The sequence below is a fragment of the Panthera pardus genome, unplaced genomic scaffold, assembly GCF_024362965.1.
Source record: "Panthera pardus isolate Hobbes unplaced genomic scaffold, ASM2436296v1 HiC_scaffold_17, whole genome shotgun sequence".
NCBI classification, from domain to species: Eukaryota; Metazoa; Chordata; class Mammalia; order Carnivora; family Felidae; genus Panthera; species Panthera pardus.
In genome coordinates, this window is record NW_026526732.1 from 236,230 (window position 1) to 251,678 (window position 15,449).

Consider the following 15,449-nt stretch of genomic DNA (forward strand, 5'->3'; position numbering starts at 1 on the left):
CTAGGGCTTATTGGCAGTTATGTAAAACGATGATCCTATGGAACAAAACTACCATTCTTGGCCAGCTGCAGCCCCCGAGCCAACCTAAACTCAGTTTCAGACAGTGCTTCACCAGCGGATTGTCCCGTGAGCAACTGGAAACCCACGCGGGGTGAGAACACTAACAAACCAAACACCAAAAACAAACCTGGGAGCTCCTCTGGTCTGAAAGGCTGATTAGATTTTAGAGGTTCTGCCTGAAGTTCCCGCTCACCTTTAGGGTCCCCTGCCTGCAGTGAGGCACAACGGTACAAAGTAACCCCCAAGGGTACTGCCTGAGCTTCGACAGGCAGGGGCAGGACCAGCGGAGGATGCTGGTCTGGCCTTTGTTCACATCCCGCTGTTACTCCACCCTCCGGAGTCAGGATAGTTGGTAGGCCCTGGAAAAGCCATTTATTTGTAAGTGCAGGAACGACATGGCCAGATGTGCCTGATAAACACGTGAGCCTCTGAGAACACCATTCTCAGGTTAAACGCATTAGGCGAGTGTGTGGGGCCGTCCTATCAGCAAGGCCCCTCACCGTGCACATAGCAGGTAATTTAAAAATAGCTGTTGAGGGGCGCCTGGGTGGCTCAGTCGGCTGGGTGTCCGACTTCGGCTCAGGTCATGATCTTGCAGTTCACGGGTTCGAGCCCCACATCAGGCTCTGTGCAGACAGCTCAGAGCCTGGAGCCTGCTTCCGATTCTGTGTCTCCCTTTCTCTCTGCCCCTCCCCTGCTTGCACTCTGTCTCTCAAAAACTAAAATAAAGCGTTAAAAAATTTTTTTTTATAAATAACCTCTACACCTAACATAGGGCTTGAACTCACAGCCCTGAGATCAAGAGTCGGATGCTCTACCAACTGAGCCAGCCAGATAACTCACGAGCCTCCTTTCATATAAACATGTTTAAAAAGAAAAATTGGAGGGGTACCTGGGTGGCTCAGTTGGTGAAGTGTCCCACTTCAGCTCAGGTCATGATCTCAAGGTTCGTGGGTTTGAGCCCCGTGTCAGGCTCTGTGCTGACAGTTCAGAGCCTGGAGCCTGCTTCAGATTCTCTGTCTCCCTCTCTCTTTGCCCCTCTCCTGCTCACACTCTGGGTCTCTCTCTCTCATCCTCTCTCTCAAAAATAAATAAACCTTAAAAAAAAAATAGCTGTTGACTGGGGTGCCTGGGTGGCTCGGTTGGTTAAGCGTCCAACTTCGGCTCAGGTAATGATCTCATGGTTTGTGAGTTTGAGCCCCGTGTCCGGCTGTCTGCTCTTAGCTTGGAGCCTGCTTCAAATCCTCTGTCTCCCCCTTTCTCTGCTCCTCCCCTGCTCATGCTCTCTCTCTCTCTCTCTCAAAAATAAATAAACATTTAGAAACAGCTGTTCACTATATACTTGAAACTAATATAACATTGTATATCAGTTATATTTCAATAAGAAAATAAAAAAAAAACAGTTGTTTTTATTCAAAAATTTACATGAAAATACATGAAGATCCATTAAGGCCGCCTTGCAGGGAAATACAAATGGGCTCCCCTTTCTCCTAAGGCACAGGGGCAGGGGAGGGGCAGTGCTGGGCCAGTGACAACAGCAGGGCTGGCCCTTCCACGGCCCGTCTTGAGAAGCCACACAAGAGAGCCATTTCTCCCACGCCCTTCTCACCCAATGCCACTTCGTGTCACATCTTTAATCCAGGCAGGAGCGTGCTGTGCAAGAGATGCCCTTGGAGCATGGGTGGACACTTGCCCAGAAGAGCAGGACACAGGAGCCCAGAGCCCCAGGGACTGGCTGGTGGCAGCACCCTGGGAGCAGCATGTGGAGAAAACACTCTGCCTGGCCGGGTCGGCACGCTGTCCCAGGAGCGAGTGTCAGCAGGATGGGAGCCTCGAGGTGCCAGCTGGCAGGGCACCAACCATTCTCCTCTGCAGCCCTCCTGACACGCTCTTAAGGTCCAGAATGGATGACCACGCACAACAAACAAACAAAACAATTTCTATGTATTTTGTGGATGGCTTACAGGAAAGAAGAAAGACGAAAGAACAGGGCAAAGAAGAGAAAGCAGAGCTGGGTGTAAGGCGTGTCGACCTGAAGACCTGGGGGTGCCTTAGGACACCACGGAGGGAGCAGCACAGTATGTGTGCGTCCCGCAGGGTATAGCCCCCTGCTGCTGTGGGCCAGCATACCACCGGCCACTCCACAGCCATCCCCCTACCCGGGACCCTCTCTAGGCCGAGTCGCTGAGCACGCAGGACATCCCACACCATCCTATGGCACCAAAGACGGGCTCAGTGAAACCTCCACCTCTCTGCCCCCCTACATCCTCGCACATCATGGCAACACGCCCACCTCCGCCGTCAGACCCGAACTGCCGCCTCCGCCGTCAGACCCACGACCGCCACGAGGTCTACAGCTCTACTCACAAATGTACAATCACAGAAAAGTTTAAGAGAATGATAAAAGGCTAACCTTTACAAGAAACGGAGTGAGATAATATTTAAACTGTTAGCCGTGATTCCACCATCTCCCCCTTGCTGCCTGGATCTTGGTCACCAAAGACATCCTACAACCAATACACAGGAGCAATGAGGCTACAAGTCATTAAGTTCTGGCTTCTTACTTTCCAATGTCCAGCTCCTGGGAGAACTTTAGAGGCTCTGATCTGCCACAGGCGTGAAATGTTGGAGCAATGGCACAGAGACAGGAAGAAGAGGGCACAGGCCCTGCCACCACCTGTGGGCCCGCTGAAGCCCAGGGGAGACACGCTACATGTGGTACCCACGTTCTGTGGGCTGGCAGTGTGGGAGCAGCACGGGGACCACAGGCATAGAGAGAGGGACAAGGACATCTCGGGGACACCTACCCCCCTCAAGCCAGGGTACATTTCTGCCAATCCGTGGAATGGGGTTTGAAACAGAAAGCTAAAATGAAAATTCCATCCTGAGATTTGTTTCTTCTATAGAAAAAAAACTTTATTTGAAGATTCCTTATTTTTAATTTTTTTTTTTTTTAATTAGAGAGAGGGAAAGCGCCCACGTGGAAGCAGAGTTGGCACAGAGGGAGAGTCTTAAAGGCTCCAGGTGAGGGCGGAGCCCCATGTGGGACCTGACTGCACAACTCTGAGATCATGACCTGAGCTGAAGCCAAGAGTCGGGACACTCAACCAACCGGGCCCCCCGGGCGCCCGTGAATATTCTTACTCACAAGGACAGAATGCGTCTGCTAGCATCCGGCACGAACATAAGCCCACATCAATACTGATGACAGTATTAAGCGAATCAACATCAGAGTGCTGACAAGGCACAAAGGTCCCATAAAAGTCACAGAGGACTCAGTTTCCACCCCAAGTAACTGAGGATGTATTTCAATCCATTTAAACAAAACTAGCTGAGTACCTGCTAAATTGCCAGAAAGTGCGGGTACAAGGGAAGACACAGGGGTGAATGAGGCCGAGTGTCCAGTCCTGAAGAGCCGTGGCCCAGGGAAACCCCAGGAGAGGGGACAGGTATCCTTGAGCAGGAGAGAGGGTTACTCGCTGAGAGAGGAAGGGGACAGGCCCTGAAGCAGATGTGGCATCACTGGCGAGGTGTCACGGGGCACATCAGCAACTACCATGTGTGGGTACCCAGCAGAGGAAGGAGCCCCTTTGCAGCAGGTGTATGGAGGCGGCAGTGAGGCCGGGGTCTGGGCAGGGCCTGCCTCCAGGGCAGGGGAGTGGTGGGGGGCTTTGGATGGGACTGGGGACACGGAATCAGACTGTGGATGCCTGAAAGGCCAGGCCAGGGCCCAGTGGGAAAGCTCTAAGCACCAGTCCTTCATCTCTGCCCAGATGCAAGCAGCGAACAGAGGGGAGGCCAGAGGCCAGATTCAAAGTCCCAGGGAGGGTTCACAGTGAGAAGTGCAGGGACAGCAGAGGACAAATCGAGAGGGACTGAGGCCCCAGTCAGCAAACAGCTTCTCTGCAGGTGTGAATGGCACCCAGAACAGACAGGAGCCTCTTCCGGGTACGCCAGCCTGAGTGTCTGTGCGGACGTATGGCCGGCTCCCAGGCTCCATGCTGAGGCTGCTCAATTTTGCTGTTGTGGCCTGCCAGCATCCATAGATGCCACATGGGAGGACAGGCGAGGCTGTGTAGCAAGCAGCTTCACTGAGCTCGGAGGCGGTGGCCCGGGTGTGGCCTGCCTTGCTCTACACCTCTATTCTGACTTGTGTCTCTCTTCCGCAAAGGCAAGTCAGCCGTGGGGCATCTGGATCGTTCTGGACCCTTATGTGCTGGAGATCCAGGCACCAGAGATCTCCCCTGAGAACTTCCATGAGGTGTCCCACCTGCTGTCCCGAGCCAGCCCAACCTGTCCTCACTAAACTATGGGCGGCCACCAGCTCTCCTCCGGAACAACCTGGAAGGGTGGCTGTGGGCACTGAGGACATCTGCTTTCCTCAGGGCTCTCCAGACAGAAACAGCTCCCCTTAGTACTAGGGACGGAGGCACAGGAAAGGCACCAGGGTAGCACCAGGGCCAGGCAGCGGCCTGCAGCCCCCATGCTTGTAGCTAGCCAGCGTCATGAGAGCAGGAGACGCTCCTGCTCCTCCATACGCTCCCCTTTTCCACCTTTGATGATGTTCCTCCACAAATGTGCCTGCTTACCAGAGCTAATATCCTCTGAACCACACACCGGGGACACGCCAGGTGACGTGTGTAACCCTCATCACAGGGCCCCAGGCACAAGAAGGGACGCTGTCATCTGCTGCCAGATCCAGGAGGGGTGGCTGGGCCCCTGAGAGCGCCCTCCTGGTCAGTCGCACAATGACCTTCTGCCTGCGGATGCTCCGGAAAAGCATTTGCAAGTCCTACGTGCACATGAGCATCAGACTGAGGGCCTGTCCCCTGAAGGTTTCCCACCTGTTTCCTTTGACATATTTAATTTAACCCATCTGGGGAGTCACCTTCTGTGCTTACATATCAACTTAAAAAGCCTACTAAAAGTTTCAATGGATTCTCTTTCTTTTTTTTTCCCCCCATTCTGAGAGAGCAAGTGCAAGCAGGGGACAGGAGGGAGAGAGAACTCCAAGAAAGCTCTGTGCTGTCAGCGCTGAGCCTGACACGGGACTTGACCCCACAAACCATGAGATCATGACCTTAGCTGAAATCAAGAGTCGGACACCTAACCCACTGAGACACCTAGGCGCTCCCAATAGGTTCTATTTCTACTATTCATTCATTCATCAACTTTTTGAGCGCCTAACAGTAAAAGCATTTTTTCTAAATATCTCTTTTAATACACATTTACACAATCCTGTATTTCTCTGGCTGTTTTGGCAGTTTAATCAGTAAAGCACCATTTCATAGATTTTATTCTGATGTGCTTTAAAAATGTGATCTCCTTGAAGCATTTTGATTTTATCACTAGAATTTGAAGTGTTTGATTTGGAAAGTGACGGTTCACCAGCAGGGGCAATACTGACTCGAGATCTTGTAATGAAGATTTCTACGCCTGCTGTTACACACGCCATGTTTGCTCTTCACTTTAGAGGCTGTTCGGGGAGACGGTGGGAAGCCATGATGATGTCTGGTGCACCTCGCAGCCCTGACTTCTTAACGTGGCTGTGACACACACTGGTGCCCTGACCTTGGGCAAATCACTCTGTGACGAGAGCCTGACAGGAGAGCCTGCCTGCACCGCCACCAAGGTCCCGTTCATCTGGCTCCAGCAGGCAACATCATCTTCACTATTGAAACTCACTGAGCACCAGACATTGTACGGCATCGAGCAACACAGAGGATCCAACAAGAGCCAGCCACCGTCCCGGACCCACCCCCTAGACCCCGAATCCAGGCTTCATCGTGGGCAGGCTGGACTCCGGAGCACAGAACGTGCACCCTCACAGACCCTTCAAGGGACCTCAGCCAAGACACCAATCTTTGTCTTCATTTCCCTACCAACATAACAAGGATTTTATTTCCCTCAAAGGAATGATACAAAATTAACTGTGTAATGTTTACGAAGCCCTCCTAATTTCCCCCAAAAATGCTCTAATTTTTCCTGTTCCTGAGGAATGTATGCCAGGTCCAGCACAATGACCAGTGGGACGGACTCTGTCCTTAGGAAACACACTATCCAGTGACCTTTCTGCTCACTGAAGAGCCTGTGGACTTACCTGCTGGTTTAAGCCAGGGGCCAGCAGGTAAGTCTGCCAAGGGCCAGAGATCAATATTTCTGGTGTTGTGGGCCTTACGGTCTCTGTCATAGCTCTCAACTCTGCTGTCGCGGTGTGAACTTAACTAACCTTAGACGCTGAGACCTGAATTTCACATAATTTCCACACGTCATGAGACATGACCCTTCTTTGAGTCTTCTCCCAAACTTCAAAGTGGCTTATAGAGCAGTTTTTGGATACTCTTCTGAGGTGAGAGGACAGCTGAGGCAGTGTGCTCTTCTGTCAGAGCTGTGCACCCACCCGTGGTCGGAGGACGCCGAGCGACCCCGTGAGCTCTGTGCTCTGACACGTGTCCACGGAAACCACGTCCCAAGAGGAGAGGCCCATGAATACTGTCCATTTTACAGACTCGGTTCAATGAGTTGTCAGTGAGTTGCCCATGTGTGCAAGATGTTTTTTTCCAAAGCCTGCAATTCAAGGATGCTCCTTACCCTGGTCGTTTACTTTTCAGCAAGCTCTATGGCTGTGGCCCCAGGCCGAGGCGCTCTGTGTGGAGGCCCCGAGCACCTCGGCTCTCAGCGCTTCACCCCGGCACCTGCACTCCCGTCGGGAGAACAATGGGCTTCCTGACAGGTGCGGGCCGTCAGGGGCACAGGCGGGCAGGTGTGTGCACCTCTGTCCCCCACACCCTGTATCACCTGTCACTCGGCGCACAGGTCGTGACCAGGCAGACATCACCTAACCTTCCCTTTCCAAGTCCGCAAACACCCTCTACTGTAAGGCAAGTGGAGACTCTGGCAAGAAACCTGGCGAGTGGCGGCTCCTCAGCCCCCCCCCAAGGACGGCGGCCCCTTCCTGTGAGAACACAACCAGTTCCCACCACCCACACCGCACCCATCAGACCGCGGGTCTCATCCCGTAAGTCTGTTTTACCTTCAGCCGGTCAGACACTCTTCCCCAGTAAAAGCAATTTAGTGCCACTTCCTAACAGTTAGTTGCAGAGAGGCTTCATTTTAGCTTAAAAATCTGGGCATTTGACGTCTCACCAAATGGTGGCACCTCACTGAACCTATATTTTACTTATTTTTCCTTAACTGATTTACGTTACAAATATTCCTCCCAGAGATGTATCATCCCCATCACCAAAGCAAGGAATTTCCTGGTCCTTTGATAGAAACAGATCCTTTGATTCATCAAACATTCCACTTCTAGGCATGCAGTCTTTTTAGCAAAAAATGCCAAGCCTGTTACAAGTCGCTCCATCCAACAGTGGCAATAGAACATCTTCGGGAACTCCATGGTGAGACCCTCTGCGGCCCCGATGGGTGGGTGAGTGCGCGTGTTTCCCCCAAGCCCTGGCCCGCCCTGCTCTTGCTCCCAGCTGTGCTAAGAGCTCTGACCTAGGTTCTCCCAGGAGGCCTACGTTTCCTGAATGGAGACATCAAGGCCCTTGTCTTGATGATCTGATTGGTCTTGATTGGTGATTCTTTCCTCTGCGGGTTCGTGGTCTAGCACTCGCTATCATTTATAACACTGCTGGCAACCGCTTTTCAGATGGAGATTATCTGAGAACGAGGAACATGATCAAAGGGTGAAGTCCCAGATCCAATGCAGAATCAGAAAATTGCCCACAGAAACATCAAAATGCCTTGTTTCTTTATTTCTACTCTAGCAGCTAAACGTCCAACAGTGCTCTAGCAAGATGATACGGACCCCATGTTAAAACACAGGAAACAGATAAAACTGCATGTTGTAGATCCGCTCCATAAAAATCATTCATCGCTGCTATGAGGCACTTCACCAAGCATTCACTGGGCACTGTTTTATGCTAGATGCCGGAGGATTATAAACAAGAATGAGATACAGTCCCTGCCCTTGGGACCATACAATTTAGCTGCAGAAACACATCTCTCAGATGCAAGGTAATTATAAGATACTGTCAAAGGAAAGTACCAAATACAATAGTTTTAAAAAGCCAAGAATGAATGACATAGACCTGATACAGCAAGAACATAGTCCAGAAGTCCAGGAGCTGAGTGCAGACATCTCTTCTGCCTGTAACTCTTGGCAAGTTCTGAAGTTCGATGTGAATCCCTATCTCTATGTTCAGATGTAACCACGATGGAAATCTCCCATAAGCTTTGGCGTTATCACATTCTGGTCTCAGAAAATCCAAATGTCTGAAAAGTGTGAACAGTTTCACAAAAAGGAATATACGCATTCAATTCCACATGAGCAGGGCACCAGGTGGGAGCTGTGGGATAGGAAACCATGTGGGGTTTGCCTTCCCAGTGGATGAGGCAGAAATGGGATGGGCACAGAGCCCTCTCTCCTGCACCCTCCTTCTCTGCCACTTTTGCCCCACCCTCTCCTCCTTCCCCGCTTTCATGCTGTGAGCTGTAGGGTCCTCACTCTGCTTTTCAAGCCAGGAGCCAACTGACTGAAACCACTGCACAACCGCCCATGCCCACGCGTGGCTTCCAGGGCTCTGGTCCTCCCACCACGAGCCACAGCAAACACACTGGTAAAATTCTATGTCGGCAGTTACCTGAGGAGAATAGCTGGGAGGAGGAAGGGCCTCCTGCACCTCCTGCTCTGCCCTGCCGGCCCCCCGGACCCCAGGGCAGAACCCAGCCACAGCCGTCTCTTCAGTTCTGCTGGGAACCTCGTGAAGACATGTCAGAAGCAGAGGGGCTTTGCAAAGGGGGCTTCCTCACAAGGGCTGCACCTGCACAAGCAGTCTGTGGAGTCAAACTGGCTCTAGCCATAGCAGCAGGGTACCGGGCACTGGAAAGCGAATGGGAGAGAAAGCACTGACCCTCCCTCCAAGGAGGCCTTTGTCTAGCAGAGGAAGGACATCATGAAGATCCCACTCGGGACACGCAGCCTCCTCACCGAGGTCCCCGCCACAACAGCCTGCCCTCGCTCTACTCCCGAGCTACCGACACTGGTGCTCCAGAGTGAGGCTCAGCGAACGTATCTGATGGAAGATGTCTAGAACGTGAAAGGTACTACCTAACAAAAATAAATAAAAGGCGCGCCACAGGCTCAAAAGCAGAGAGAAGGCAGCACAAGACCCGGTGTCAGCGGAGCGCTTCCTAACCTTTGCTTCAGTGACCTTGTGCAACGGAGGCATGACGCTCCTGCAGGGCTGGAGGACAGGGGGCAGAGAAGACCAGCAAACATGCAGCCCCATCCTGCGGCGTCCTCTGAAGAATGAGGCAGGCAAGTGACTGGCTGGGAACGTTTACTGCAGAAGCTTTTTGCTTTATCCACCAAAGGACAGAGCCAGACAGAGAGACCAAGTTAAAGACGGAGGATGAAGCGGAAGCAAAGACAGGGAGCGGGGCCCATCTGCACAGCAGCCCCCAGGGAGGGCAAGGGGCGGGCTCCAGGCCCAGGTGGAGAAGCCTCAGGGCGAAGGGCAGTGCCCACACTTGCAGTGACCAGTAAGGCTGACCCATTTTAAGTACTCTTCCAGATTATTTCTGCAATTTACAACATAAATTATTAAAGTACGGAAGTTTAAAACCTACATACTACACGAGGAGTTTGTGAAGACTCAAAGACTATTAGAGTCTTGGAGTTCAAAGGAGGCTGTTTTGCCTCACATAACAGAGATGCCCGCAGGAAAGGCGTGAAGAGTGTTATGTGTGATAAACACGATGATGGAACCTCACCGAGAGTGGCACGTTCAGTAACGCTGTCACTCAAGTTGCCCGCCGAGTGCCCGGAACGAACAGGGCCGGGTTGCCGAGTGCCAGGGTAAAGAGGACCGTAATACAGTCAGGCTTTGCCTGAGGCATGTGGAGGCCAGTCCAACCAGAAGCTAATGCTGCATGGACGTTAGCCGACCTTCACTGCAGGGCTGTGCACACAGCTCACCCGTACGAGACTCCCTGTCCACTGTGGGCCAAACCATGCTCCCTGCACGTACATGGTGCTGCTGGTGTTGGTACGGCTCACGGTGACACCACCAAGGTGCGTGTGCCCCAAGAGCTGTGCATCCAGTAAGTCTCGAAAAGTCTTACAGTGGCACTGAAGTGCACTGCTTACAACTCATCACCTTCTGATGTGGTATGGCTTGAATTTTATAACAGGACTTTCCTTCCATTTATTCGTATTTCTTTCCTTTTATTCCCCAATCAAAGATGACTGGGCACTTTCTGATGAGTGGTGATGACCAGAAAAGGTGGCTGCCGCCTCCTGTAAGCTCTGAAGAAGCCGCTGGGGCACTCAGACAGTGCTCCCCGGATCCCTGGTACACCAGAGAGGCATCTGGAATGTCCTAAGCATCCCGTTGGCTCTTCCCAAACAGAGCAGCAAGAGGTAACTGAAAAGCACCACTGTGCTCTGGGAAGGGGAGAGCAGGAGGCTTCTGAGAGCAGGCACCACGTCTGCTTGCTGCATTCTACCTGGCTCAGCAGTGGCAGGGGGACAACCCCACCTTCTCTAGAGGACTTCACAAAATGCTCTGGGCAGGTACCCGTGTCTGACAAAATACCACAGGATGAGCGAGATAGCTACTTCTAGCCCTTCTACATTTCTGGACAAGTACATGCATGCCCACATCAGAAGCCAGTGTGCACAGAATGGATCAGGAACCAGGGCTCCCGGAGGCCCGGAACTCCCCGTCACACGCCAGGGGCCCAGCTATTAGAGCCAGGCAAGGGTGGCGAGGCATCGACAGAAGTGTCTGCGGGACACCTCAAGACACGCGACTATCTCCTCTACCTTGGCAACCTCGTCTTCAATTGCACAGATGCCAAAGCCCAACAATCCGCCCCCCCACCTACAGCTCCTTAAAGTGGGGCCTCACAAGTTATCTGATCACTGTGTAATTCAGTCCATTGCTTCGCTGACTTTCCCTCCTAAGTATGCAGAGATCCCAACTTAATCCCATACATACCCCACCTTTGTGTGTGCTCTCACATGGGCTGTACGAGCCAAGCGCCAAAGGCCCCCCTGAGCTATTCAAAGTACAACGACGACCACGTCCTCTAGAACGGTAAGGTGAACACACGCATGCACAGTCGTCAACACGGACAGGAAGAGCAGCAAGCACACAGCCAGCTTTCAGAGAGGACGCAGCTACAGCTGGGAAGCCCGGCTCCTCACATGTGTTCTCAGCACCGAGGACAGCGTCTCCTGTTAGCTGTGTGACTGCCCTTTGTGTGTGAGGAAGGCAAGCTGTCTTTGCATTTTTCTTCACTAGAAGTGACACTGCAGCCCTTTCTTTTTCTTTTTTTTTATGTAACTGTTGCAGATGACTCCTTGTCATAGATCGCAGACTTCTGCGTCTGTAAATGAATGCATGTATGTGTAATATGGGATATAACCTTCACATATATAATCTACCTCCCTGGATTTTTAATAAATATGTAAATCCATATACCACCTTAAAGCTAGAGTCAAGCTGTTGGGACAAGAGAGATATTGCTGGGTGCAAACCTAACAGGGCACTTTTTAAATTGCCCATGAGTACCAGCGGGCAGGGATGCCCAGCCCTGCAGCCACGTGGCTCCACTGTTCATGGTGAAGACAGACGTTTGGACCACCCAGATAAGGTGCTCCTCGGCAGTGGGAGCGGAGTGAGGCCCTGGGGGGGCCCTGCCCTGCCCACCCTCACAACCAACCCAATCAACCAGGACAGCCAAGAGGGAACGACCCTGGGCTGATGAGAAGGTAGGCCACTGAAACTGCATCTATTTTCAGTCCCCACCGCTGGTTAAAAACCTCCATCCTCCTTGGGACACTTCCCACAGGGGCTCTAGTGGCCCCTGGGAGCGGCCCTTCGCGTGAGGAGAATACACACCACCCGGTTACGGTCCTAACAGGGAACCGACGCCAATAACAGCTGGCACAGATCCCATTCTTGCTGGAGAAGCTCTGACAACGGGGAAGGTACCTGGTCTGACTGGACAGGCCACAAATCTTGAGTGCAGAGTAAGTGCTGAGCCAGAGAGACAGGGCACAGCAAGGTGAGCTCCCGCTGGAGTCACTCTAACTCGAAGGCGCACGTACCCTCCGGTCCCTCCCTCCCGGTGATAGTGCCTTTCTTTCGGAAAAGACCACTGGTTGGTTGTCAAGAGCCGATTCCACTTTGGCTCCGCCAATGACAAGGTAAGCGTAGGATGATGCACTTGATGTGGACAAAGTCAAAGAACGTCCCACATGGTGCCGGCGTTAAGACATCCCCTCCAGTTCACGAGAGAGGAGTTGTATTCTGTGGTATGTTCATAAGAACTCGGTAGAGTTCCCGCAGCTGGTTAGTGACAGAACCCAAACCTACCCTTATCAGCATGAACCCAAACTCCAGCTCACTCTGCTGCCCACACTGCCTCAGTCTCCCCATCCACGTAACAAGGCAGGAGAGAGCATGACCTCCAAGTTCCTTTCTCTTTCTGCCTGCCTGTTTAGTTTCACTGGGAGGGGAGAGGAAAGCAGATGAGGGTCAAGGAACAGACAGGCCAGTGGTAGCAGGACAGCAGTCTGGGAGGAAGGCCCAATTTGGTATTAAGAACTGTATGAACCTACTAATAACTGAAAATCCACTTTTTAAAATTGTGTTTTGCCAAAAGGAGGAACAGCGATCAAGTGTTCATACTCAACGCGAAGAGCTAACATCATGCTTAATGGTGAAAAGCTGAGAGCTTTTCCTCTAAGATCAGGAACAACAAAAAGATGTGCACTCTCACCACCTTTATTCAACACAGTACTGGAAGTCCCAGCCAGAGCAATCGAGCAAGGAAAAGAAATAAGACATCCAAACTAGCAGGAAGAAGTAAAACTGTCACTATTTTCAGATGACATGATACTACATGGAGAAAACCCTTAAAACTCTACCAACAAATGGTTGGAACTAATACATGAATTAATAAGGCTGCAGGACACGATATCAATACACAAAACATGTTGCATTTCTATATACTAAGAATGAAATAGCAGCAAGAGAAATTAAGAGAATAGTCCCATTTATAACTGCGCCAAAAAGAATTAAATACTCGGGTATAAATTTAACCAGGAAGGTGAAAGACCTGTACTCTGAGAGCTGTCACACACTGACAAAAGAAACTGAAGACGGCACAAAGAATAGGAAAGACCACCCATGCTCGTGGACGGGAAAACAAGTGTTGTTAAAATGCCCATATTATCCAAAGCAATCTACAGATTCAGTGCAACCTCAAAAACATGCCAGTGGCATTTTTCACAGAAATATGGCAAACAATCCTAAAATGTGTATGGAACCACAGAAGACCCAAATAGCCAAAGCAATCTTGAGAAACAACAAAGCGGAAGGCATCATGCTCCCTGATTTCCAACTATATTACAAAGCTATCGTGAAACAAAACAGTACGGCATCAGCATGAAAACAGACACAACAATCAATGGAACAGAACAGAAAGCTCAAAAGTAAATCCAAGCATGTATGGTCAATTAGTTTGCCACACTGGTTTGGAAGTGCCATCATCAAAAAGACAAAAGATGAGTGTTGGCGAGCATGTAGAGAAAGGGGAGCCCTTGTGCACCGCTGGTGGGAACACAAACTGGTGCAGCCAGTGTCAAAAACAGTGTGGAGGTTCCTCCAAAAGTTAAAAACAGAGCTACCGTACAACCCAGCGATCCAACTTCTGTGGAAATATCTGAAGGAAGTCAAGTCGCTATCTTGAAGAGATATGTGCACCCCACGTTCACTACAGCATTCTTACTCACAACAGCCAAGATATGAAAACGACCTAAGTGTCTGTCAACTGATGAACAGATTAAAAAAAAAGAGACATGGTATATATACACAATGCAATACTGTATTATTCAACCATAAAGAAAAAAAAAAAGAAATCTTGCCATTTGTGGTAACATGGATGGACCCTGAGGGCACCATGCCAAGTGCAGTAAGTCAGAGAAAGACAAATACCATATGATTTCACTCATATCTGTGACCCTGGGGTGACCAAAATAGGTGAAGGGGGCCAAAAGGTAAGACTTCCAGTGGTAACATAAATAAGCCATGGGATGTACATAGTTAATACTGCTGCGCTGTAGATCTGAGAGCTGCTAAGAGAGGAAACCGTAAAAGTTCTCAGCACTAGAAAAATGTCCTGTGACTATGTGTGGTGACAGATACTAGCCAAACTTACTGTGGCGATCATTCCACAATATACACAAATATTGAATCATGTTGAGCACCTGAAACTTCTATAATGTCAATGATACCTCAATAAAAAAAGAATTAGCACTAACCTACTAATAACCCCAAACCCATTATTTAAAATGGGGTCTTGCCAAAGGAGGAAAAAAAGTCCACTTTTAAAATGAACTTTCTTGAATATGATGGATGTAAAAGTGAAAATACAAAAGAAAAAACCCGGCCCTGTTCATTTAATTGGACCACCATGAGAATTAGTTTATGAAGTAAACCTAGTACATAAGAGTTCTGAGATGAGATTAAAAATTGTTTATAAATGAAATTTATCAGGCTTCTTTTTCACTAGAAAGACAAGTGAAAACTAATTCAATTAACTAGAAACTATGGATAAAACTCATTATCATCATCCAATGGCATTTACAAAGCACAGTCTTAAGTTTCCACAAACAACTGGCCTGACCTTGGGGCTTCTTCTAAGAAATAACCATCAGACGTAAGAGGGTGTGGCCACAAAGGAGAGGAGCCGGGGTTAGCTGCAAATGGACTAGTTCGTGAAATTAAAGGAGTAAACACTCGTGAATGGCAGCGTCTGAATAACCTCCAGTGACCAACACTGTTTACTAAACACTTCACAAGCAAGGCACTGGGAAAGGACACAAGGCAGGTGGGATGTAGCCCAGCCCCAGAGAGCAGACACCAAGTCTGGGAGACAAGGTGTGTATGCACCAAAGTCACTAATACCAGAAAAAGGCATCCTGTTCTCCTAAAGTTAGCAAGACTTATAAGGGATCAAACAGACTGCTGTCTTCATATTACTACAACACTGAGACAGGATTAAGAACTGTCAATTTCTCAGCACTGGAAAGAGGCAGCACTTGTGAGCACATGACCCAGCTGTGACACAGGTCTGGATGGCCACTTCCAAGAAATGTGGGACGCCATTTGTACAGAGATCTGCTTGAAGTTCACTAACTCAGCAGGACTCAAGGCTCCGCTGTGGACAGACAAACCACACCACTGCACCAGGAAAACATCTTGGCTAAATATGCCTTTTTATCTTTTCTGTGAAACACCAACCAAAACTAAACAGAACAAAGGGGCGGTGAGGCAGGGTGTCTTCACAACTGTGACAGTCAGTCAGTC

General features: G+C 50.2%; 1 protein-coding gene across 17 annotated transcripts in view; it reads right to left on the reverse strand.

The window, feature by feature from the left end:
• FAM120B (family with sequence similarity 120B) overlaps positions 1-15,449 on the reverse strand; it is a 94,947-nt gene that overhangs the window by 37,773 nt on the left and 41,725 nt on the right. The window lies entirely within an intron of this gene.